Consider the following 26,062-nt stretch of genomic DNA (forward strand, 5'->3'; position numbering starts at 1 on the left):
GCTCCGAGTCCGATCCGGTCCCCCCGTGCCGGGGTCCTGTTCGCCTTAAACCCACCTGAAACGCCCAGTTCCCCAACCCTTGGGGTCTTCCGAGCGCTCGTTGGGGAACCATGACCCTTGAAACCAGGAAGGTGGGAGGGAGAGGGACAGGATGGGACTGAGGGTGAGCCTCTTTGTCCCCTGTTTCGACTATCAAAATAATGACCTGGGAGCAGGTGGAGACGATGTGCTCCGCGGGTTTCGATGCAGTTGGGGCCTCGACTACTCAGGGTGAAAAAGCCGAGCTATGGGGATTGAAAAATCTCCCACCTGGCCCGGGGCAGATAACAGGCGGCTGTAGGAGTCTGTCACCTCCTGACACCCCCGAAATCCTGCTGTCAGCAACATGTCGTTTAATGGGGACGCTGTATCGCTCGGAAAACTCGTAAAGAGTGCGCTGGAAATCCACCTTATTCCGCTGCACCCCTGGAAATGTGCCTGGGAAAGGGTTTTCTTTCCCTGCTCTGCTATCCTTCTCTAGTGGCAGACAGACTCCAGCCACAAGCGCCACAAGACTGCCAGGAACCCTTCGGAAGTATTCCTAATGAGGGAGTCGGTGCGTTTAACCATTGTGGCCCCTGGGGAGGGCTCGGGAATCCCGTGCGGAGCCCCCGGCCCCGGCCCCCTACCCCCATCCTACATTCCCTGTGCTATTGATTGAGTGTGTAGGTGGTAATTTTGTACCGATTAACATTTCGGTGAGGGTTAGTAAGGAGGGCACATTATTTCGCATTTAAAAGGAAGCTCAAAGAATTTTAGAGTTAAACTTTTTTTTTTTGGTTTTTTAAAATTTACTATGTGATCAAAATCAGAAAGGAAATAAGGCCCCCCAGATCCAACAGGACAATTTCTTACCAAAAAGTTAGGGATGAGATAGGATAAGATCCTTCTAGAAAGGGCAGAATTGCATGACCTCTATCTCTGGTTCCTACTTCTCTTAATGCCTGCACTGAGTGGTCACAGCCTGTGACTGACTATTTGGGCGATGCTTGGCACAGACATGTTGAAGTTTCAAAGCAGTGCAGGCTTGAGGAAAGCATTAACTAATTTTCCTGAAATAAAGTTATTTCTGGGTTTTTTTTGTTGTTGTTGTTGTTGCTGTTTTTTGTTTTGTTCTTTAAAGCTAGGCATTCGGATTCGTTCAGGTTAGAAATTGAGCGTCGAATTACCACTTGGGGACCTTCTTCAGAACGGCTTTCACAATACCCTGGTCTTAATTAGGGCGGGCTTTATTTTTAAGTAGGTGTGGAAGTTCCATGCGGTACTCATGAAGCAAATGCCCAAACCAGAGGCCTGTTTTCAAGGAAGTACCTTGCGTCTGAGACAATTGTTGCTTCTACACTTCAATTACCAATTTATGTCAATTTGTGCATACCTCACTGGTTCCGGCAGTCTCCTTGGCTTTAGTTTTTACATTAAAAAAAAGAAAAGTTTCCCTCACGTCAGAAGGGAAACATTGATTTCCTTTGATAGGTTCTTAGTAAATACACCACAGGGCCATGAACTGGTTTTATCTTTCCAGATGTATTTAATTACTGAACATACCCTGTTGAATGTTGTAATTGAAATGATTTAACGCTGGGAAAACTCTGACCATTTGTTCACTGGCAGGGACTTTGGTTCTTATACAAGTCACTTCCTTAATGTTGTGTCAGTTAATTTACTGGTAAAATGGGTGAGGTTTGTGGAAATAACTGATAGAAGTCCCTTTGGACTCAAATTTTAAGGTGTTCAAAATCTTTAAGTTGACAAAGAAAATAATGAGCAGTGGTGGTGCATGCAGTTTTATCTTTCAATGCATCTTAAAAGAAAACATGTTCTTCGAAAACTGTTGAGCCAGTTGACTTTGTTTTAATGGCTTTGTTGAGATAGAATGCACGTAGCATGTAATTCACACATTTAAGTGCGCAAAGTCAGTGATTTTTTTTTTTTTTTTTTTTTTTTTTTTTTTTTTGCGGTATGCGGGCCTCTCACTGTTGTGGCCTCTCCCGTTGCGGAGGGACGCACAGGCTCAGCGGCCATGGCTCACGGGCTTAGTTGCTCCGCGGCATGTGGGATCTTCCCGGACCAGGGCACGAACCCGTGTCTCCTGCATCGGCAGGCGGATTCTCAACCACTGCGCCACCAGGGAAGCCCAAGTCAGTGATTTTTAGTATATTCAGGGTTGTGCAACCACGGCCACTAGCTATCACTGTCATTACCCCGGAAAGAAACCCTGTACCCATTAGAAGTCCCTCCCCATTCTCCCCACCCCCCAACCCCTAGCAACCACTAATCTACTTTCCCTCTCTGTGGACTTGCCTATTCTGGACATTTCATGTAAATGCAATGAGCCAATTGATGTTTGAAGTGTGTTTGACTATTCAGTACCGTTTGTTTTGCACAATGGGAAGATGTCGATGTACTCTTTGTATGCTGTACAACACCTAAATGAGTCAGTTGAAGCTAATTTCACTGGCTGAAGAGTTCCACATTTGGCCATTGTGCACCCACTTGCCTACTCGCGGGCCCCCCCCACCCCCCGTCTCTCTGTATCTGTCTCTCTCTCAGACACTGTTACTCTGCTGGGAACTGAGGTCACCTACTGGAATTTTGAGTCTGTTACTTCTTCATAGGCCTGAAGACATACCAACTAAATGGATTCCCTGCAGTAACCTCCTATGAGGCATTTGTAGACTATCCACCCGGCTTTGGTATGGATCGTGTATCCAGAGAGAAGTGCCGCTTTTGTTTCATTAGTTGCCTGTAATTTTAAATGAAAATTATATGTGAAATGATCAGATACAGGGAAACAGCTAAATAGTTGTTTTGATCCGTTTTTGTGATAGGGAAGTTTTTATGAGGATTATGAATTTAATTGAAACACAGTCAATCATTTCGCTAAATAGCTTTAAACATCAACTGGTTGAGAGCAGTTCTTTAACTGTAATGTGCATACAAGTCATCTGGTGATCTTGTTCAAAAAGCAGTGTCTGACGCTCTGGGCCTGGGTGGGGTCTGAGTTTCTGCATTTCTAGCAAACTCTCGGGTGGTGTTGGTGCTGGTGCTGGTGGTCCCCAGGGCCAGGAAATAGAGGGAAAGCAGAGCAAGTCCGAGGCCCGGCTGCCCGCCCCAGCAGTCCACCAACTTACCATGTGATTTTGGGTAAATCATTTTCTCTTAAGCTCAGTTTACTGCACAATAAAAGGGTTTGATAATCATATCTTTGGGCCCTTAACAGATCTAAAAGGATGTAATTCAGAAAAAAGAAATGAGAGGGTCATGTTAGGCTTGAAAAACATGAGAAAACAGCTCCCTAATTATTTAAACACTGTTTGTTTTCATGAAGCCAGCATCACTGGTAGTTGCGTCGAATGCTGGCATCTTGACATGCCCGCCTACAGGACAACTGGCCCTCCTCCAAGGAGGCTGGTGGAGGAAGTGTTCACCCTTTTTAGGGCCTCCAGCTTTGGCTTTTCCTGCCCTCTTGTCTTTAGAGCTGACCGCTCCAGAGAGCCTCTCTTTTTTTTATTTTTATTTTTTATACGTATTTTTAACATCTTTATTGGAGTATAATTGCTTTACAATGGTGTGTTGGTTTCTGCTGTATAACAAAGTGAATCAGCTCTACGTATACATATATCACCATATCTCCTCCCTCTTGCGTCTCCCTCCCACCCTCCCTATCCCACCCCTCTAGGTGGTCACAAAGCACCGAGCTGATCTCCCTGTGCTATGCGACTGCTTCCCACTAGCTGTCTGTTTTGGTATTATATATAAGTCCATGCCACTAGAGAGCCTTTCTTGATTCTACGCACAGGGCCCAGGCTATCTGCAGAGGCCCGAGTGAGAAGGAAGCACGTACACTGAGGACCCACACACACAACATTTGCTTCTGGAAGTTTGCTCAGGAATTCAGGTGCAGCTGGAGACGAAGGAATGGTACCCTAATGAATAGCTGGGCAGGAAGTATTCCCAGAATGGGCTAGCTTCCCTCCCTCCGAGTGTTAAGACCTAGTAACAGCCCACCCTCGGGTCCAGGAGAGAGCGCCCTTCAAGTCGTGGGATGTGGACTGAAATTTTGAATAAACCTCTAGTCCAATAGCACAGAGTACTGTTTGTGACAAACAGGAAGTCATGAATTACTTGGAAGTTAATTTTTTGCCCCAGCCAAACCACTTGACCCCTCTCAGGGGTTCTGAGAGGACATCCTTATCTGCTGCATTCGGCGTCAACCAGTTAGCTGGTTTATTGAAAATGCCAAAGTGGTGAATCATTACAAGTACCATATATGTGTCTTACACATTTTGTTTAATTTTAAACGTTAATTCACCACAGTTTTGTTGTACAGTCAAGGTCTTTGCGTGTGAGCCCTGATTGAAATTCCTTGAAGTCTTTCTTATGTGTAAATCACAGGCAGAATTCCATGGCTTTTGGTTTCCAGTTTGATCCTTGTAGAGTGAGAGCCAATCTGTGTGCAGCACCCTTTTAGATCGCCAACCCCACTCCCCTTAAACCTTTAAAATTGTCTTGCCCATGCTTATTCTAGTAACTGTTTTTCCAAGTGACTCATCTTTTAAGGCTTTTCAAAGCCAATCAAATTGGTTTTCAAAGAAATAAAAACTCTTTCTTTTGGCACTCATTAGTTTGTGTAACACCTAATTAAATTGCATGATTCGAGTAACAAGTACAACTGGCATAAACAGGTTTGAGAGTAAATATAACAGACTCTTCTGAGGTACACAGTTCAGCTGGTGGGAGAAGCAGTACATAGGTGTCTTGGAGAATAGCCTAGAAACCAAGTTCTGTGGGTGAGGGTCATTATGGTTTACAAAAAGAATAGAGAGTATGGGGTAACTGGGTGGGTCCATTAGGTGAACATTGGTAAGAGAGCTCTTACTGTATCTTTAAGCCAATGTCATCCATTTGATAACTTTAACATGATTTTTCTGGTCACTATTAGCTGGCTTGTTAGTGTTTATAATATGGCTTTTCTGTTCAAATGTCAAATTTGTCAAGAGCAAAGGTTGCTTTACTCGGTGTTTTATCCCATTGTTCATTCAAATAATTGACGTTTTGTAGGTACTCCACAGATATTTGTTGAAGGGATAAGGGTTTTATCATATAAAATGCATTTTATTAGGGTTTGTCTATATTATAAATGTATAGATTTCAAAGTATATAAAATTATGTATGACAAAGTGAAACTAAATTAAATAGAACAAATGACATTAATTATTCTTGAATAACATTAATACATTGAGCACAGATTTGCAGGGAGTAACAGAATTTCAGAGCTGGAAGTCACTTTAGAAGTAAATTGGGGACTTCCCTGGTGGTGCAGTGGTTAAGAATCTGCCTGCCAATGCAGGAGACACGGGTTCAATCCCTGGGCGGGGAAGATCCCACATGCTGCGGAGCAGCGAAGCCCGTGCACCACAACTACTGAGCCTGCGAGCCACAACTACTGAGCCCCGGTGCCACAACCACTGAAGCCTGCGCGCCTAGAGCATGTGCTCCGCAACAAGAGAAGACACTGCAACGAGTAGCCCGCACACCACAATGAAGAGTAGCCCCCGTTTGCTGCAACTAGAGAAAAGCTCGTGTGCAGCAACAAGACCCAGTGCAGTCAAAAATAAATAAATAATTTTATTTTTAAAAGAAGTAAATTGATTGCTGTAGGCATATACAGACACAAAAACAATTTAAAGACCAGTGTGAATGTTATTTCATTACTGTTTTTTGTCTTTAGCTTTTTTCTTTTAATGTTACAAAATATTTTCCTCTGGTGAAGAGTACTTCCTTCTTGTCAGATTTTTTGAAGTGCAAAAAAGCTTGGAGTGAAACGTTTTGTTTCAGTGAAATTCATTACTGCCCTGAGGATTAAAAGGCAACAGTGGTCTTGAGTTTTCATTCTCAGCTTGTGTAATTGGGTTAAATGAATACCTACCCCAGTGCCATGCAACAAGCATGTGCCAGTCTCTCAGTGTTTGAGTTCCTGTTACCTTGCCATCACCATGAAGGCTTTTGGGAATATAAGACACCTGCTCACTCAACAAGTGTTCAGAGCTCTACTCAGATGAGCGAGGTACTGTGCTAAGTCTTGATGCAAAAATAAAAAAACAAAACCCAGTCCTGTCCTCAGATCACCACAGTTATTTTGGAGATGCGGATAAACAATTGTAATAGAAGTACAAGGTCCTGTTGAATAATTTCCTCTGTCTGAGGGAGAAAAAAAAAGGGTGGGGTGGTATTTCTGAGAGGGATTTTCTGGGGAGGGCAGTTATCCTTGATCTCAGTCTTGAAGGATGAGTGGGATGACAGGAGTCAGTGTCCGGGAGAGGACGTCCCAGGCCCTGGGTACAGATGTGCAAGAGCAGGAAGCGTGGCAGACACCCCTGCATGGGTAAGTTGAGGTGGTGGGCATGGCCTGAACGTGCGCGAGTGGGGAGAGCTGAGGCTAGAAGAGAGGCCAGGCCAGACTGAAAAGCCAGGAAAGAATTTGATCGATACCCTGTTGGTCACAGAGAATCACAAAGGGATTCTAGGCGGGGAATTGACAGCTGGAGAGAAGTGACCGTCTACCCGAGGAGATAAAAGAAACCCAGACTCAGACTCGGGTAGCTTGTAGTGGAGCTTCTGGGGGAGACTTGTATTTGAGGTGTGTTGAGTAGGGTGGAAAGGATTAGGGTACGTGTGGAAGAGAGGTAGGAGTGAGCAAGGTTTACTGGTGGGATCCTGAAGAAACTGGCCTGGCCATAGCAGAGAATGGGTGTGGGGAAAAGTAGGAAAGGAAAAAAAAAAAAAGCTGGGGGGCGGGGCACTGAAAGACTGGATGAAGAGTAATGCTTTAATTGATTACACATGGACACACATAGGTGACTCTTGCAAGAATATTTATAATCTTGTCTATTGCCTCCTCCCTTTCAAAAGGTAAAGTGGAGAAGGAAGGAAGTGTGAGGCTTTTGGGGATGGAAGGAGTCTCTTTGGTGCGACTCCAGAAATGAAACCCAGTTCTTGTCTATTTATACATTTGATTATTTTGAAAGTGTCATTATTTCTTCCTTAAATATTTGAAAGAATTCACCAGTGAAGCTATCTGGGTCTGGAGTTTTCTTTGTGGAAATGTTTCAAACGATGAGTTACATTTCTTTAACAGAGATAGTACTATTCAGATTTCTTATATCTCTTTGTTTCAATTTTGATAAGTTGTGTTTTTCAAGGACTTCTTCATTTTATCTGAGTTATTAGCTTTATTGATATAAAGTTCATAATATTTTTGTATTATCTAGCTAATCCTGTTGTCTGTAGGATCTGTAGTGATGTTCCCCTGTTCATTCCTAGTGATGTAGGTAATTTGTATTCTGTTTATTTTTCTTGATCAATCTTGGGCGTTTATTTTAAAATTTATTTTAGTAGGTTGATATTACATCTGAGAACTACAGCTGATAGATGAGCTGATCACTAAATTAAAAAGGAGTACATTTTCTAGTAATCAAAAAATAGGACTTTAATGTCTAGAAGTAAAAATTGCTTGGTTAAAAACAGAATCTGCTGAAGGAAAAAGTATTTAAACCTCATCTTTTGAATTTTACTCTTAATGGCTCTCTAACTCGTGTATTTGAACTTGGCTTGACAAGATCTGTTGTAAATGATTTTGTATTAGAGTTATTGCTTAGTATCTGCTTGTGTATTTGTTTTCTGTGGGACTGTTAAATTCTGCTTTCCTCTTTGGGGCAACTGGAGACAGATACTGAAACAAAAGCAGTTTTCTTTCCTTCCCTTTCAAGTGTACTTTTAGATCAGTGTTTCTCAGCGTCAGCACTTTCGGCATTTGGAGCTGGATGAGTTTGTTGTGAGGGCCTGTCCTGTGCGCTGTAGGATCTTTAGCAGCATTCCTGGCCTCTACCCACTACATGCCAGTAACACTCCCCAAGTTGTGACAACCAAAACTGTCTCCAGCCATTGCCAGATAACAACTACTGGGGAGCAAAATCAGTCCATATTGAGAGCCACTGCTTTCAAGTAAGAGGAACTGAAAACCTTTTGTGTCTCACAATATTATAAAATCTGAGTAATGGCATCGTTGAAAGCTTGGTTGAGCACACCTACAGAATAGAAAAATCTCTGGTTCAAAAGATGTTATCCTTCCAAAAGGGATACTTGATTTTTCAAGTTAAAGGACGTTTCGGGTTTTTTTTTTTTTGTTTTGTTTTTTTTTTTTTTTTTTTTTTTTTTTTTTTTTTGTGGTACGCGGGCCTCTCACTGTTGTGGCCTCTCCCGTTGCGCGGAGCACAGGCTCCGGACGCGCAGGCTCAGCGGCCATGGCTCACGGGCCCAGCATGGTTCACGGGCCCAGCCACTCCGCGGCATGTGGGATCTTCCCGGACCGGGGCACGAACCCGTGTCCCCTGCATAGGCAGGCGGATTCTCAATCACTGCGCCACCAGGGAAGCCCCGGGTTTTTTTTTAAACCTTTTTTCAACATCATCAGAGAATCTGGAGATACAGTGGGAAGCCTTGCAGACCACCTCATTCACTCCTTGGAGTAAAATGGTACCTAAACCGTCTCAACAGTGAGAGCAAACACAGAGTGTCTGGCTTTCCTTGGTCAATTGTTCTGATGTTCAGGATGCTGTATCTCTGAAAGAACTGAATCTATGTGAAGTTGGTTTTGCTTGCTAAAGTTGGTTTCGTTATCCTTTGTTCTCTTCATTAAGTAGAAAGACCTTAAGGATCTAGTCACGTTTCGTAACATCCTTAATTACCTTGATGGCCTTTCCAAATTTAGAATTCATCTCCTTAGCTATAATCAAATCTACTCAGATTAAACCTTTAAGGCAACCTCCTGAACACTGTTGTGTCATCCTTAGGGTCTGTAGGAATGACTTCATTACATTTTTCCGTGTGTTTGAGAAGTGCAGGAGTTAAAGGGACTGATTTCCCCCTTCTTGCTCACAGAGATCCTTTTTGAACAGCCGTTCATCTCCCTGCCCCCTCCCCATCCTTAACTCCTCCCCTCAGATGGAGACCTTAAATTGGTGTTTTCTGAGGGATCTGAGCACACTTGTAAAATAGTTCTAGTGTACAAAGAGCAGGAACCTTGGGAGTGAAAGTGAGAAGGAGCCTACAAAATCTGCTATTTTGTGTGTGTATCAGGCCACCCTTCTAGGTTTAGGACTGGGGTGTTTCAGGACTCCCTGAAAAGAATGTTTAAATGGAGGCTTTTAAGATGGCAGCTTAGATTCAGGCATCTGTTCCTTCACACAATGAGCAAAGAATGGAGATGTAATTAGCAAAGAAACTCACACCCTTAGGATGACCTTATTGGATGCAGCTGTCTAGTTTACTTTCTCTTTTCAGTTTTCTCCTGTGGAATAGTCTGACAGTATCCATAGTTAAGTAAAGCAGAATTCAGAACATGAAGGAGATGAGTTTTCAGTCCACGAATTACTGTCATTTTGCAAAGCCACTGTCCTGGATTACCAGAAACTGTTTTGAGCTCTATTATATTATGATATTTTGTCACAGATAATTCTAGATGTTTTGCAAGGGGCACAAATATTATAAAAATCACTTTAAGGTTCGGTATTGAAGTATACACATAGAAAATGGGCAGATCGTAAGCATACAGCTTGATAAATTTTTGCAAACTTAACCAGTATATAAATTAAGAAGCAGAATATTACCAGCCCCTCAGAAATCCCCTGCAAGCTCCACTTCAGGCAGCCCCAGCCAAGGATAATCATTCCTAATTTCTGCCAACATACTTTGCCCAGTTTGTGCACTTTATATAAATGGAATCATACAGGATGAACTCTTAGGTCTGGTCTGGCAGCTTTTTTTTTTTTTTTTTTTTTTTTTTTTCTTTGCGGTACGCGGGCCTCTCACTGCTGTGGCCTCTCCCGTTGCGGAGCGCAGGCTCCGGATGCGCAGGCGCAGCGGCCATGGCTCACGGGCCGAGCCGCTCCGCGGCATGTGGGATCTTCCCGGACCGGGGCACGAACCCGCGTCCCCTGCATCGGCAGGCGGACTCTCAACCACTGCGCCACCAGGGAAGCCCGGTCTGGCAGCTTTTGATCAACATGAATAACATTATTTTAAAACTCAGTGATGTTTTCTGTCTGGAAAATAGACCTGTTTCTAAATCATTGTGGTTAAAAGCATTTATTAAATGCCTTCGTGTGTAGAGCTGTGCTAGGGAATACATCAACCACTGGTTCCTACCCTCTGTTTTAAGTAGAAAACATTGACACAGCATGTGTGAGAAGGACTTTGAAAATAATTGATGGGAGATGAGATGGGTACATGAAAAAGCATACAGATGACGGGATTATAAAGATAAGATACCCCCACTAGCCACCTTGGAAATGGAAAAATACATCATGAGGGTTTGTGAATAAACAGGAAGTTGTCGATGTGTATTTGTTCAGGAGGAAGTTGTCGATGTTTATTTGTTCAGGATACGATCATTGCGAATATTTTCTGGCTTCAGGGTATAAGGATGTAACAGATGTTAAGACCTCCTCCCAATCAATTGCCTGAAGAAGACAGAGTTTTAGGAATTGTCTGAATTAACAGTAGTTAGTGAACTGTTGGTTAAGTGGGTGTTCCAGGTGTAGTGCAGGTTTGGAAAAAGGGTTGAAGGCCTGGGATGATTTCTCGTTATCCTCCTGAAAACTCTTAGAAATAGTTATAAAACTGTTTTTGCTAAATTACCTTTTCTTCTTGCATTGCTGGAACTTAGTAATAATCTACCTTCATTCCTTCAATGAGGAATTTTGTCACCTTACTGACTGAAGTCACGATATAGTTGTTACCGAACCAAACTTGGGTCCTGTCGCCTGCGCACAGTAAAGTCAATCTACTGGCCCTGGGTTGTGGTGAAGGAAAGTGCAGCATTTATTGCAGAGCAACAGGCAAGGAGTCCGGGACAGCTGGTGCTCAAAAGACCCGAGCTCTCTAGTGGGTTTCAGTAAAGCATTTTTATTTATTTATTTATTTATTTATTTATTTATTTATTTATTTATTTATTTATTTATTTATTTATTTATTGCGTTACGCGGGCCTCTCACTGTTGTGGCCTCTCCCGTTGCGGAGCACAGGCTCCGGACGCGCAGGCTCAGCGGCCATGGCTCACGGGCCCAGCCGCTCCGCGACACGTGGGATCTTCCCGGACCGGGGCACGAACCCGTGTCCCGTGCATCGGCATGCGGACTAGTAAAGCATTTTTAAAAGGCAAGGTGAGGGAGGGGAGTCCCAGGGTGTGTGATCAGCTCCTGCACAGTTCTCTGATTGACTGATGGTGAGGGAACAGGGCGGTGTCACAGGGGTTAATATTATCAGTTCTTAGGCTGTAGGAGGCCTGGAGGCTATGTGCCTATGGGCATCCAGCAGCTAACATCTTCCTTTTGCCTGGGGGGTTTACACATCTGTAAAACAACTCAGGAAATGCGCATCAGGTACTGTTATCTAGGTACTTCTGAGAGGAGCCAAAGCTGAGGACTTGGGGGGAGGGGTCTGTCCCGGGAAGGCCCCAAGGGTCCTGCTCGGTTACGTAGTCAGCAGAATGAATGCTTTGTCATCGCATGGAGCTGGCTTTAAATTGTGTAGTGTCACCACTGCTTCCCAAGTCGTGGTAACAACTGACACTCCCACCGGGAGTGTCTGAGCATTCTAGTTTCTCCAAATCTTCAGCATCTTGTGTTCTCACCGTTTTTAATTTTTTCAAGAATCTGATAGGTATGAAGTGGTTTTTCATTGTTTTTTATATGAATTTCCCTGGAGAGGTTGCACCTGTTTGGTAGGTTATTGGCCATTTGGGTTTTGTCTTTCATTTATATCCTTATTTATTTTTTTCTATTGATTTGTAGCAATTCTTTATGCATTCTAGATAATAACCCTTAGTTAAATGTGTTGTCAGTATCATCTTTCTCTCTGTGGCCTATCTTTTAATTTTGTTGAGCACATCTTTTGTTGTGCTGAATATTTTTTATTATAATAAAGCTCTAGTTATCAGTCTTTTCCTTTATTCTTCTATGATTTGTGCCTTTTATTGTAGCCTTCTTTTAAAATTGTTCCTGTCTCCAAGGTCATGAAGATGTTCTTCTACTATATATTCTCTTTTAAGGCATGCTTTTCAGGGACCTACTGTAGAGCACAGGGAACTATACTCAATATTTTGTAGTAACCTGTAAGGGAAAAGAATCTGAAAAAGAATATATACACACACACACACACACACACACACATACAGATACATATAAATATAACTGAATCACTGTGCTGTACACCTGAAACTAACACAGCACTGTAAATCAGCTATCTTCAATTTAAAAAAAGTGTTGCGTTAAAAAAAGAAGAAAAAAACCTGCTTTTCAGTTTTCAGTCTTTATTCCATTGGGATTTTAGTTTTTTGGTATAGTATGATGTAGAAATCTATTTATATTTTACATTTCCTATACAGAAACCACCACATACTTAATATTTCCTCCTTTCCCCACTGATTTTTATATATGATCTCGTGTATTACATTTCTCTACTGTACCTACGCATACATCTCTGGACTCCATTCTGTTCTCTTACTCTATTTTGCCATCCATCTGCTAAGATTGCACTGTCGTAATTAGTGTAGATTTAAAATAAGCTGGGATATCTCCTAGAAGTTTTCTCCTCTTGTTCTTCTTTCAAAGTGTCTGAGATAGTCTTTGTTTTGTGATTTTGGAGTCAGCCTTTGATGTTCCACAAACATCCCTGCTAAGATTTTGAGTGGGATTACAGTGAATTTATAGAATAATGTTCATGATAGTGTGTTCACTGTTTGGAACCGTCCATTTGCATACATGGTGCATCTTTTCACACAATCGGATGTTCTTTTTCATCCCCTAGTAATGTTTTTGCACACCTTAAAAAAAAAAAATCTAGTGAAGGTCCCTCAGAGTTTTCTATGGCTTTTCTAAAGAGAAAAAGTAAATCAGTCGGGGTCAGAACTAATTCCATGGAATGTCATGTTTTCCTTCCAGAGACCTGTGGCAAATTGCAGCTGAATGTACAAAATGGTTCAGATTAATAGAGGCTGTAGGGAAAGCTGGTTCTGAGTTATCACCTACCAGCCTGCTCATAAGAAGTGAAGTGAGGTACTCTTACTTAAATCAACCCTTGATATATTATAATAAGATAAGAAAATATAACCCTCACTATGTTAAAATGCAGATTTCTCCTAAAAGAAAATTACGGCCCTATTTGCTCCACTGCAAAGACCAAGTTTACATTCAAGATGCAGACTCTCAGATGAAAGAGAAAGAAAAGCAAGACGGTCTTCCACTCATATCTTACAGTGATGCAGCTAAGGTTACCCTAGAGTGATTTAACCACGCCTCTTCTGTAGGAGTGTTACTTCCACGTTTGGCAGTGTCACTCATGAAAATGAACTTTCCTTGGTCGATTCCAGATTACCTGGTTTCCCGAAGTGGTTTAATGGAAAACTTTTCCTGGAATAAACGTTTTTACGTAGCTGCTCACCCTGCTGAGAGGAGGCCAACATCAGGCTGGGGTGCGAGCTTGATTTATTCCGGAAAGCGGTTTATCCACCCGTCAAATGAGATTACATGTGTGGCTGTTATCCATCACTTGACAGAAATATTCTTAGTCTTCCGCAAGGCCTCACACTTTTATTTATTTATTTGGAGGCCACAGAAATCACAAATGTAAATTCTCCTAGAACACATCTTTGGAAATGCAGTTTTTAATAGAGTGCAGTTACCCCCTTATGATTAATGATGATGGTGGCCAGAATGAGACTGGACAATTCGCACACACGCCTGCTGTCCCGGGACACCATCCCCGCCAACCCTCTCCCTCGCCCCGCGAGGCACACACAGACTTCCATACGTTTAGATTTGAGTAACCCTGAAACGCCCCAGTCATAAGAATCCGTTCTTAAAATTCACTTCTTTTTGTTACATGTCTTTGTCTTGGAGTGGTCTCTCATTGTAGAGACTCTGGAATTTAAAATTGAAGTCTAGTAGAAAACAAACTTATGGTTACCAAAGGGGAAAGGGGGTGGGGGAGGGATACATTAGGAGTTTCGGATTAGCAGATTCTAATTACTGTGTATAAAACAGATACACCACAAGGTCCTACTGTATAGCACACAGAACTTTATTCAGTATCCTGTAGGAAACCATAATGGACAAGAATATTCAAAAAAAGAACGTATATGTGTAACTGAATCACTTTGCTGTACAGCAGAAATTAACACAACATTGTAAATCAACTACGCTTCAATTTAAAAAATATTTTAAAATTTTTTAAAAATTGAAGTCTGTATTTAGACATGAAAGTTAAATTCTTTTTACTTTTTATCGTCTTGGTTTAGCCCTTGGGGATTTGAGCAGAAATGGTGGTATTTCTACTTTGTAATTGAATTGCTATTTCCTCAGCTAGCCTAACACGACGAGTAAGATATCATTTAAAAGAAAAAAAGGCACTTCCCTGGTGCCGCAGTGGTTAAGAACCTGCCTGCCAATGCAGGGGACATGGGTTCGAGCCCTGGTCCGGGAGGATCCCACATGCAGCGGAGCAGCTAAGCCTGTGTGCCACAACTACTGAGCCTGCGCTCTAGAGCCCGTGAGCCACAACTACTGAGCCCATGTGCCATAACTGCTGAGCCCATGTGCCACAGCTACTGAAGCCTGTGTGTCTGGAGCCCGTACTTTTAGCTGGAATTGATAAAAATGTGGTCATTTCCAGGTAAGGGTCAGGTTTTTATGTCCAAAGAGTCGAGTTATTCCTAAACATATTTATATCTATATCTTACTGTGCATTTGCAACCCGTGCACCTTTGATATGTTCATGAGAAAAGTCCAGTATAATTCCTCATGCTGAGGCTTCTCCACAGGTTGTTGGAAAGTCTTATTCTTTTGTAATTTTTCCCTGCTCAGCATTCCTGAACATTACTTGAAATATAAAATTGCTCTTTGAGGATGAAGTGAATAATGGGGAAATCTCTCTCTTAGTTTCCTAGCATTAAGAATTTATCCTAATATGAAACAGCAAGCCATCCGAACCCTGTTTATTATAGTCCTTATCCTTGTATTTGGAAGCAGGTCTTTTATCATGAAAATATTAGCGAACAGAAACCCTAGAGCCACATATTGGCCAATGAAGAAACTGTCTCCTTCCTGCCTTCCGCCCCCACCTCCAGTCCATTTGCCTGATCCCTCTTTGTGCTGTCTGCCATACTGGTGTACTATTATGTGAAGTCTCTGTGATAAAAGGTTTGGCCTCTCTCTTGGCCCTTCCCCGAAACTGAAGAGTTGAGACGACTTCTCCAAATAAGTACATCAAGGGAGTTGGGGAGTTAAGGAAGTAAGTGACCACGAAGGAAAGAAAGATTTGCCCCACAGTAGCTCATATGCCCAGGTAACTGGCAGTTGCGTGTGCTTCCATTCTCATGAGGAAATGTCTCTATAATGTTACAGAGAAGGGCTACCGTTTGGTCATTGTCACAGTCAGAGGCCATGCTGCCTGGGAAGAAAGGACACTGGTCCAGCTGAGCCCAAGCTCTGAACGTCCGCGGTAGTTCTTTGCTGGGATGCGACTGCTTTTGTTGATCTCATCAGAGGCATCGTGTGAGACATAGCTTCTTTGACCTGCCAGCTTCCCAAATGTCATTGCACACTCTCATTGCCCAAGTGCAGCTCTAACTGCAAGAACTATGGTGGTGAATAAGAATTTAACTTTCATGTCTAAATACAGACTTCAATTTTTAAAAAATTTTAAAATATTTTTTAAATTGAAGCGTAGTTGATTTACAATGTTGTGTTAATTTCTGCTGTACAGCAAAGTGATTCAGTTACACATATACGTTCTTAAGAGAGTCCTTGGCCTTTGAGGAGTCTGGTGGGAGAGATGGACCTGTGAGCAGAGACGATAAAAAGTAAAAAGTAAAAAGAATTATGATAAGATGAAAAGAAAACAACAGAAATGTATTCAGAAAAGGATTTTCTTCTGATGGTAGGACGGTGCCAGTTCTGCTTTGCGTGGCTACCACATATATTATTACCATATAGGGGACCTTTCTCTCTTCTTTCACAAAGTAACTGGCTATTGTAATGACAGTATGAACAGATTTCAGATTTTGTTATATCTGAACGTTGCTGCTTTTGCAAGTGCACATCCGGCTGACACATACTCAGCTTGGCAGACTCAGACCTTCGCCAAAGGGCATTTTCTGAATGTAGCAAATCATCATTGATAGTTTAATGCAATTAGGAGAGAAATAGAGATGGTTGGTCATAAAGCCGATCAAAACCAGATAAACCATCAGTGATGTCAGTACCTGTAATGACATAATGAAACATCACTGTGACATGATGCTTTCTTTAGAAGCCTGGTGACACCATCACAGGAACCTGGACGTTAATTAAGGTGTTGCTTGAATGCCTGACGAATTCTAATCTCTTATATAGTTTAGTCTTAAATGGAATGCTTCATTTAATTATTTCTATAATTTTATTACCTATGAAAACTTATCTTGAGGGTAGAGGAGATAGGGTCTATGTTATCGTTGCCATGGTGACTTTGTACTTAAAATGGCAGGCTGTGCTTACTTGGTTTAAAAATATCTGTAGTGTGATTGCTGTAAAAAATCTCTACAAGTAATTGGCTCACATCCAGTGAGTCACTCCTCGTTTGACTGGCATTTCAGCGAATGACTTGATCACAGACGTTGTTGGGAGAAATGCCAGAGGTTATTACTCTAAAGCACTAAAGATACTTTCAGTTTCCACCACTAAAAATTTGAATATTGCAAAATAGCTTATATGTGTCCTTGCCATGTTTACCTGAGTGAAACAACCTTAACTGCTCATGTTGAGAGACCTGAGGGACTCAGGGATGGATTGTACTTGGGCGGGATACGGGGTGTCTTCAGTCGGCTGCCTGTTGTTGAGGCCACGTGCCCACTTTCCGCTTGAGTCTCTACGACACCGGATTGGAATATTTCAGTCAATTGCTCTCTCCCTTCCGCTGTCACAGAGGCCCCATGATAGCCAGTCGGCTATCTGATTTTATTTATTTTTTGAAGATGGAACCTCCTTAAAACACACACACACACACGAATTAATAAACAAATATGTGTTCTTTGTAAACGAACTTAAGCAGCACAGAAAGCTGCATTATTTTGCAGGCGACAGCCTGGAGTGGGTGCCTGGGAGCTTTTTGGTTCCTTTGTGGATCCTTTGTGGCGTGGGCTTTGTGGCAGCTGTTGACCACTCAGAGTCTCTCCACTTGACTGTTTTGCAAATGACGAGGCTTGGGAACATTTCAAGTCCTGGGTAAGTGGGGAGTAACAATTGATGTAGATGCATCCGTGCATTCTGTGTCCACGTGGGTGATATAAACACGTCGCTGCCCATGCGGGGGGGGGGGCCCTTTCTTTCCTAAATATCCATTCCAGTGCCTTGGGGGCAGTGTGGGAAAGAGTACTGCTTCATTGTGAGCGTCCCTTGCGTCCATGCCTGCCTGCACGGAAATCTTTCTCTGGCAGAGTGTTTGTCTTTCTGTATTAGCATCTTTTTTTTTTTTTTTTTTTTTCTCTGATGGCTCAAATCAGCACCCTTGGTCACTGAGAAAATAAAATTATAGTCAAAGCCTCGTGAGGCAGGTGTAGAGACGGCTGCCTTGGATGCCTTGTCTGCTCTGTGCCCACAGCTGCCTCCCGCCCCTGAGGTTGATCCACAGCAGCTGAAACCCTGCTGGGCCTTTCTGAGCCCCTTAGGGGACATGTAAGTGGCAGATGCACTTAATTATTAGGTATATTACAAATGCAGGAGATTAAGCTTTAACAAGGTTTTGGACTTGGGACAGAAGGGCACTTTGTTTTTATGAATCTACTTGGTTTTCAAAAACAAATCACAACATAGATGTGTATCAGTCAAGAAATGGAGATACACAGATACATAGATACATACGTAGACTCATAAAATGAATATATGTTAAATGTAACATACGCGTCTGTAGACAGACATGCGTGTATACACACGTTGTGCCTAACATACATATCGATTACATGCAAACATACATACATGTATATGCACATATATGTACCTATGTATATGAGATGTATATGAAACCTTTACTGAGTCCTTACTATGTGTGGGCAGTGCTCTAAGTGCTTTACCTGCATCAGCCAGTGTAATTCTCACCATTTCACAGATATGCCCACTGAGGTCCCAGGGCCAGGAAGTGGCAAGGCCTGTGTTTGAACGCACGCACTCTGGCTCCATCTCTGTTCCTTATCTCCTCCTGATGGAGGTGGTGCAGTCAATATCATTTAATGGCGTGGTTGATTTGCTTTGTTGGGTGTTGGTGCTTATAACCACGGGGACCGTTGAACTGCTGGGGGCACGTGTTTTCTTCTGCCAGCACAGGAAAGGGATAGGGAAACCTGGAGCTCATTTGTTTTAATGGTCTCAACGGTGGCACACTTTTGATGGTGGGTTAGATTTTGGGGAAGTGGTCACAGTTGATTGGGCCAGATCCAATGAGTAAGGGGAGTGACCAACTTGAGGACTGCCATTTGGAGACCCAGTAAGATAATGTAAATTGTTTATCTTCTCTGGAGATAATTCAGCAGCACCATTGGATGCCAGGTGGCTTGGAAGAACAGTTCTTTATATGTACACTTTAGTAATTATTATCATCATTTTGTTGAAGTATGGTTGATGTACAATATTATATAAGTTACAGGTGTACAATATAGTGATTCACAATTTTTAAATGTTGTACTCCACTTAGTTCTTATCAAATATTGGCTGTATTCCCTGTGTTGTATAATCTATCCTTGTAGCTTATTTTAAACATAATAGTTTGTACCTCTTATTCCCCTACCTTTGTATTGTCCTTCCCCCCTTCCCTCTCGCCAGTGGTAACCCTAGTTTGTTCTCTATGTCTGCGAGTCTTTTTCCTTTTTGTTATACTTACTAGTTTGTTTTATTCTTTAGATTCCACATAAAAGTGATAAAACACAGTATTTGTCTTTCTCTGACTTATTTCATTTAGCCTAATGCCCTCCAAGTCCATCCATGTTGTTGCAAATGGCAAGATTTCACCCTTTTTTATGGCTGAGTAGTATTCCATTACACACACACACACACACACACACACACACACACACACCCATCTTCTTAATCCATTCATCTGTTGATGGACACTTAGGTTGCTTCCATATCTTAGCAATTGTATATGATGCTGCTGTGAACATTGGGGTGCGTGTATCTGTTTGAATTAGCATTTTTGCCTTTTTTGGATATATACCCAGGAGTGGAATTGCCAGATCATATGGTAGCTCAATTTTTAGTTTTTTGAGAAACCTCCATACTGTTTTCCACAGTGGCTGCACCAATTTACGTTCCCATCAGCAGTGCAGGAGGGTTCCCTTTCCTCCACACCCTCGACAACATTTGTTATTTGTGTTCTTTCTGATAGTAGTCATTCTGACAAGTGTGAGGTGATATCCCACTGTGATTTTGATTTGCGTTTGCCTGATACTTACCGATGTTGAGCATCTTTTCACGTGCCTGTTGGCCGTCTGCATGTCCTCTTTGGAGAAATGTCTGTTCAGGTCTTCTGCCCATTTTTTAATCAGTTTTGGGTTTTTTTTTTTGATGTTGAGTTGTGTGAGCTGTTTATATATTTTGGATGTTAACCCCTTATCGGTCGTATCATTTGCAAATATTTTCTCCCGTTCAGTAGGTTGTCCTTTCGTTTTGTCAGTGGTTTCCTTTTCTGTGCAAAAGCTTTTGAGTTTAATTAGGTCCCATTTGTTTATTTTTGCTTTTATTTCCTTTCTTTCAGGAGACAGAGCCAAAAAAATATTGTTATGATTTATGCGAAAGAGTGTTCTGCCTATGTTTTCCTCTAGGAGTTTTGTGGTTTCCCGTCTTGCATTTAGGTCTTTAACCCATTTTGAGATTATTTTTGTATAGGATGTTAGAGAATGTTCTAATTTCATTTTTACATGTAGCTGTCCAGTTTTCCCAACACCACTTATTGAAGAGACTGTCTTTTCTCCATTGTGTATTCTTGCCTCCTTCGTCATAGATTAATTGACCATAAGTATGTGGGTTTATTTCTGGCTCTGTATTAATTATAAAACACACAGGTAATTTCATTACTTTGTCATCATACAAATTAGCTGGGATATAGGTTTACTATAATGGACCCTCCCCAAAATGTTAGTAACAAGTTCAGCATGCCAGAAGTTTCCACCCCTCTGACGTAAAAATGCCAGATGGTATGGTGGCTGTCCTCCAAAAAAACAGTCAGAGACCTGGACTCAGTCTGTCTTATTCTGTCCTACTCATGACTTGGCTTCCATTTCACGGTTCAAGACAGCTGCTGCAGCTCCTGCCATCACCATCACATTCCTGCTAGTAGGAAAAAGAAAAGGTTAGGCAAATCCTTCTTTTAAAGGCCATTCTGTGGAAGTTGCACATGTCACTCCTCACATCCCGATGGCCAGAACTTGGTGCTGTGATCACACCTAACTGCAAGTGATTCTGGGAAATGTAATCTTTAGCTGGGCAGCTAGCTAAAAAATATTATTACTGTAGAAGAAGGGGGCATAGATATTAGAAAAAAAGCGGTGTCTGCTACACTTATATTTTAAAAAGAGAAGTAAAGTTGGTGAAAATATACAGTGTAAACCTTCAGATTTTAGAAAATCTCAAATGTTGGAATAATTTGATTTTTCTTTCAGAATAACGAAATGCTTGCAATCCATGTTCCATGTTAACATTACAAATGTGAAACTTAAAAAAAAATCCATGTAGCTTATGACTCTTACTGAATCCATGATGGAGAAAAGGAAAAGTTTTTGAAGTAGCTGATAGTGTTAACACATTTTGAGTAGAAATTCCCTTGCTTTGTGAAATGTCCCCAAATGAAGACTGTAAACAAGATGGAACAAGAAGGCACTGAAGTGTTTATTAACATTTGAACAATATATTCCCAGGCTGGCTCACTCCTTCTTTTGATTCACATTTTGGCTGGTGTAAATTGAGGAATTTACATACTTTTTATATGTAAAATTATGCTAATTGGAAGTTACATTCAGTACCAAGGCAGAACCCTACCTTCAGATGAGGTGTAGTAGTCTAAAAAAACCTGAAAGGTCTGGGATGTAGCTTGATTGTCTTTCAGCCTTGCAAACTTTTTATTGTAAATATTTAGTACTTTTCACCGGAATAAAAAGGAACTAAGATATATCCAGCCGTCCCTTGTATCCACGGGGGACTGGTTCCAGAACACCCCACGGATACAAAAAAAATCTGTAGCTGCTCAAGACCTTTATAAAGTGGCTAGTATTTGCATATAACCCAAGCACATCTTCCCATATACCTTCAAATCATCTCTAGGTTATTTATTATAACTAATACAAGGGAAATGCTATGTAAATAATGGCCTACGGTCTGCAGATTCAAGTTTTGCTTTTTGAAACTTTCCAGAATCTTTTTTTTTTCTGAATATTTTCAATCGAGTGTGGTTGAATCCTCCAATATGGAACCCGTGGATGCGGAGGGCCGACTATACTGTATTTTCCTCACGCTGACATTATAAAATGGATTCAGTGACTTTTTTTTTCCCCCTTCCCATATGGAGTTTTCTTCAGGCCGAGATGTGGAAGCAAATAGATTAAACTGGAAATTTGATGTTTTCCTCTTAAAGTAACCATACGGGGAGTCATTTTGAAATAGCCAAAACTGGGTCAACTATAGGAAATGATGATTATCTTAGTGGCACGTATAACATGAAGTGACCATTTCGGGAATTCCGGCCAAATTCCCTAAGCTAAACACCCCAGGTATTACTTTCATTGGGTTACTTCAGTTTTCCCTTTTGCCTTTACGTTACCCCCCCATTTAGATGGCCATTCTAATTTTTTTTCCAAATTTGCAATAATACCGACCTTCTTCCATTTATGTCTGTCAAAAAGATTGCAACAAAAACATCTTGGTCCGTAGCCTCTTACTTAATTGTTCTATGTACAAGCTTCATACAAACATCCAAGTAGGTTTCTGCAACTGGATTATAGATGCTAATAAAGCATTCTATGTAGACTGCTTTAAACAGTGACAACCATTAAATCTTTTATTGGTTCAGCACTACTTTGCTGTCTGAACTAGAGAGATTTTTCAGCAGTGGAGCATACAGCAACAGAGAAACTACAGAAAAATTGTCTTTTTTTTTTTCTTTTGGTGGTACGTGGGCCTCTCACTGCTGTGGCCTCTCCCGTTGCGGAGCACAGGCTCCGGACGCGCAGGCTCAGCGGCCATGGCTCACGGGCCCAGCCGCTCCTCGGCACGTGGGATCCTCCCGGACCGGGGCACGAACCCGTGTCCCCTGCATCGGCAGGTGGACTCTCAACCACTGCGCCACCAGGGAAGCCCCTGTCCTGTTTTCTTTAATGTAAAGCAGTGCTTTCCAGAATTCAGCTTGAGAAGTAGGAAGCCAACATTTTGGATTTGATGCTTGGACTTGCTGTCAATTAAGCCTGTGATTATTTGGTAAGCTTGTTCACCTTTGTCTTGGCCTCGGTTTTCTCAGCTGTGGAAAGAAAATGGTGAGAAGATAGAGGAAATACTGAACACCCTATGTGGTTGGTGTCTGGGGAAGGGCTTGGGGTGATAATGTCTTAAATGCCACAGTCAGTGGGGTTCACATGTGCTTGATTTTGAAACCTTTTCCAGCTCTTTGGAAACAAACTACATCCTCAGCATGCAAAGAAATGTGCGATGGCGTTTTTTCAGGAAATATTTTCCTTGACTTTACTCCATTTTGTGAGTCACGTATTGCAGTTTATAGCCGAGCTTGCTGTGGTGGTTTTGCCAGGCACATACCCAGTGAGATAATGGAGATCAAGTTTGTTTAAATCCCTTGGTGGTCTTTTATTTCAATAGAGCTTGAGGTGCACTGATGAGCTGTTAAATGAACGTGGAAACAGAGCCTGGAAGTGCATTTGGTTTGAAAAGTAATTGTAAAAGGCGATGATGACAGACCTTTCATGGCCCGTCTAGCTGTGTTTCCAATATGATAGTCACTAGCGATTTCAGTTTCAATTAGTTGAAATTAAATTCAGTCCTTTAGACACACCAGCCACATTTTAAATGCTCCACAGTCACATGTGGCTAGAGGCCACCATATTGGACAACACAGACCCAGTATATTTCCATAATCGTAGAATATTCTCTCGGGTACCGCTGATCTATAGATCGGCACCTAGGAAAGAGCTCTTTATGGTAAAGCAAGGAGGAGGCTGGGAATGGAAGTCAGGAGGTGACTCTGTTCTAATGTGAGCCCTTAAAAGCTCTGTGATCTTACCTCTGAAGCATCTAGGCCTCAGTGGACGTGTCAATACGGCACCCACTACTTCTGTATACTTTTGTATGTTATAATGATAACACGAGGATCAGATGTAACCGTGTCATTTTATGGTCTAGAGAGTGGCCTTTGGAGTCAGACTGCTGGGTTGAAATACCAGTTACCTACAAGTAGACTTCTCTGGGCCTTGTTTTTCTACTGAAAAACGGGGACAGTGAAGTACGTATTTGGTATGATTGAGTGATAAATGGTTTCATATACATATACAAAACATATACCCGGTCCGTGGAAAATACTCGGTGTTTAAGCTGTTATTATTATTACTATTATCACTTATTTCCTCTATTGAACGGTATAAGGTGCTATCAGAAGGTCTTGTTGCAAATGATATTTTCGGTTTGCTGGTGTTTGCTATTTTTTAAACCTCTTTGCACCGTGTTGTGTATCTAGTATAAATGTGCCACGTTGTAGCTTCTTAATGCCTATGTTGTCCTGCATAAATTAAGCCCCTTTGGGGAATAAATTACTTACAACTTAGAATGAATGGCAGGCTCAAGGTTTGTCCTTTGATATTTCAGCTGTATAATTGGTTCTTTGCGAAAGAAATTAATGAGCTTGATGTCAACGCTGAGAAATGCTAGAGCAGACAGTCTTTCAGTTCTAGTTATGTGCATCTCTCTCCAATTCCTTAGATTGTGGAGTGAAGTAAATCCCTCGGACCAGTATTCTGTTTGGAAAGGTGTCGCCACACCCCACAGGGTGCCACATCCTTAATCAGTAGGCGGTTTGAGCGAAAGAGGAGGGTAATGCTGAGATCCGGAAGTTGGAGTCCAAACTGTGTTTGACGCAGTAACCCCCGGTCTCCTTGCGGATAAAAGGGAGATGGGCCCTAACCCAGCGGGTCTCACCCCAGCTGCACTCTAGTCACCGGGGGATGCTGATGCCTGGCTCCACCCCTAGAGATTCTGATGTGATTGGTCTGAGGTGCTGCCTGGGCGCCGGGACTTTTTAAAGTCCCCAGGTGATTCTAATGTGCCACCAGGGTTGCGACCCACGGGGCCAGCCTCTACCTGGTGAGATGGAGGGGACGCCTTTTGAAATGTGGCCCAGACGTGGCTGTTTAATGGAGCCACACCGCCCTGGATGGAGGCAGATAGTGGATTTCCACCGGGTCCTGTCCAGGTCTTCATTTTTCGCAGTGGTAGGAGTCAGGACAAAGCACGCCGATCAGCCCTCCAGACGTGCAGTTAAGCTGGAAGGAGAGAGAGGACCGGTTAGGTGACAGGTGCCAAAGGCATCATTGACAGGCCAGGGGGCAGGATGGGTGAATCCAGGCAGAAATCTGAGAGGAGGAAATAGAAGGCCTTTTAGTTACTTGAAATAAAACCACGGGGCCACGTATAGGCTCGGGGAAGCTTAGCTACACGGCTGCGGCGAGCGTTGGGCTGACTGACAGCCTCATTGGTCAGGAGTGCGCGCTTGGAAACCAGTCCTGTGTTTTTGTCCCGGCTTCCGCATCTGCTCCTGGGCGATCTCCGGCACGTCCCTGCACTTTGCTGGGCTTCAGTCTCCTCTTGCATTTAGTGGGGCTCACAGAAGGCACCTGCCAGATTCTGTGCTGGTGAGAATTCAAGGTGATGGTTTACGGAGCCTGTGAGTACAGGCTGCTCAGTAAACACGAGATGACCTGCAAATTTTGTCATCCACGTGATGCGCCTTGCCCCGGAGCCTGCAGGGTCAGCCGCTGCGTGAATAGAGGTATCCAGGGGGCTGGTTATTAATTGTGATGGATGCCCCATACTAATGTGGGATATCAAGAACAGGGGAGGGCTTCCCTGGTGGCGCAGTGGTTGAGAGTCCGCCTGCCGATGCAGGGGACGCGGGTTCGCGCCCCGGTCCGGGAGGATCCCGCGTGCCGCGGAGCGGCTGGGCCCGTGAGCCGTGGCCGCTGAGCCTGCGCGTCCGGAGCCTGTGCTCCGCAACGGGAGAGGCCCGCGTACCGCAAAAAAAAAAAAAAAAAAAAAAAAAGAACAGGGGAAACTGAGTGTGGGGTATATGGGAGCTCTCTCTACTACCTTTACGATAATTCTGTAAATCTGAAACTGTCCTAAAATAAAAAGTTTATTTTAAAAAGTTACGGTTTTAACACAACATTGTAAATCAATTATACTTGAATAAAATCAATTGAAAAAAAAGAAAGTTCTTGCTAAGGTAGTAAGTACTGCCTTGTTAAGTGGGCATGAAGTATTTATTCAGTTTTCGGTATACATTTTTGTGCCAACTCTGTTCTGTCAGCGGGAAGTTGGCCCCGTTCATAAAGAACCAAAATGTTTTCGTTGTAAATATTTCTGGGGCGGAGATTTCTAAGATAGTTATTTCCATATGCGTGGGGAACCAAATTCAATCGATTTCAACTTTTTGTTTATTTTGCAATCATTTTAGATATAGTTGTAGGAATAGTACATAGTTTTCTGTATATCCTTCACCAAGCCTCCCCCAACGCTAATGACGTATGATTCTCAAAACCAGGAAGTGACCATTGGTGCAATACTGCTACGGAAATTACAGCCCGTATTTGGATTTCACCAGTTTCTCCTCTAATGTCATTTTTCTGTTTTACGATGCAGTTGAGGATCCCACGTAGCGTTTAGTTGTCACA

At 42.4% G+C, this 26,062-nt stretch overlaps 1 protein-coding gene across 2 annotated transcripts in view; it reads left to right on the forward strand.

Annotated features, from left to right (window-relative positions):
• The window catches only part of GPM6B (glycoprotein M6B), a 162,518-nt gene that overhangs the window by 706 nt on the left and 135,750 nt on the right, over window positions 1–26,062 (forward strand). The gene's annotated exons all lie outside the window — the stretch shown is intronic.

This window comes from Kogia breviceps, chromosome X (genome assembly GCF_026419965.1).
Source record: "Kogia breviceps isolate mKogBre1 chromosome X, mKogBre1 haplotype 1, whole genome shotgun sequence".
NCBI lineage: Eukaryota > Metazoa > Chordata > Mammalia > Artiodactyla > Physeteridae > Kogia > Kogia breviceps.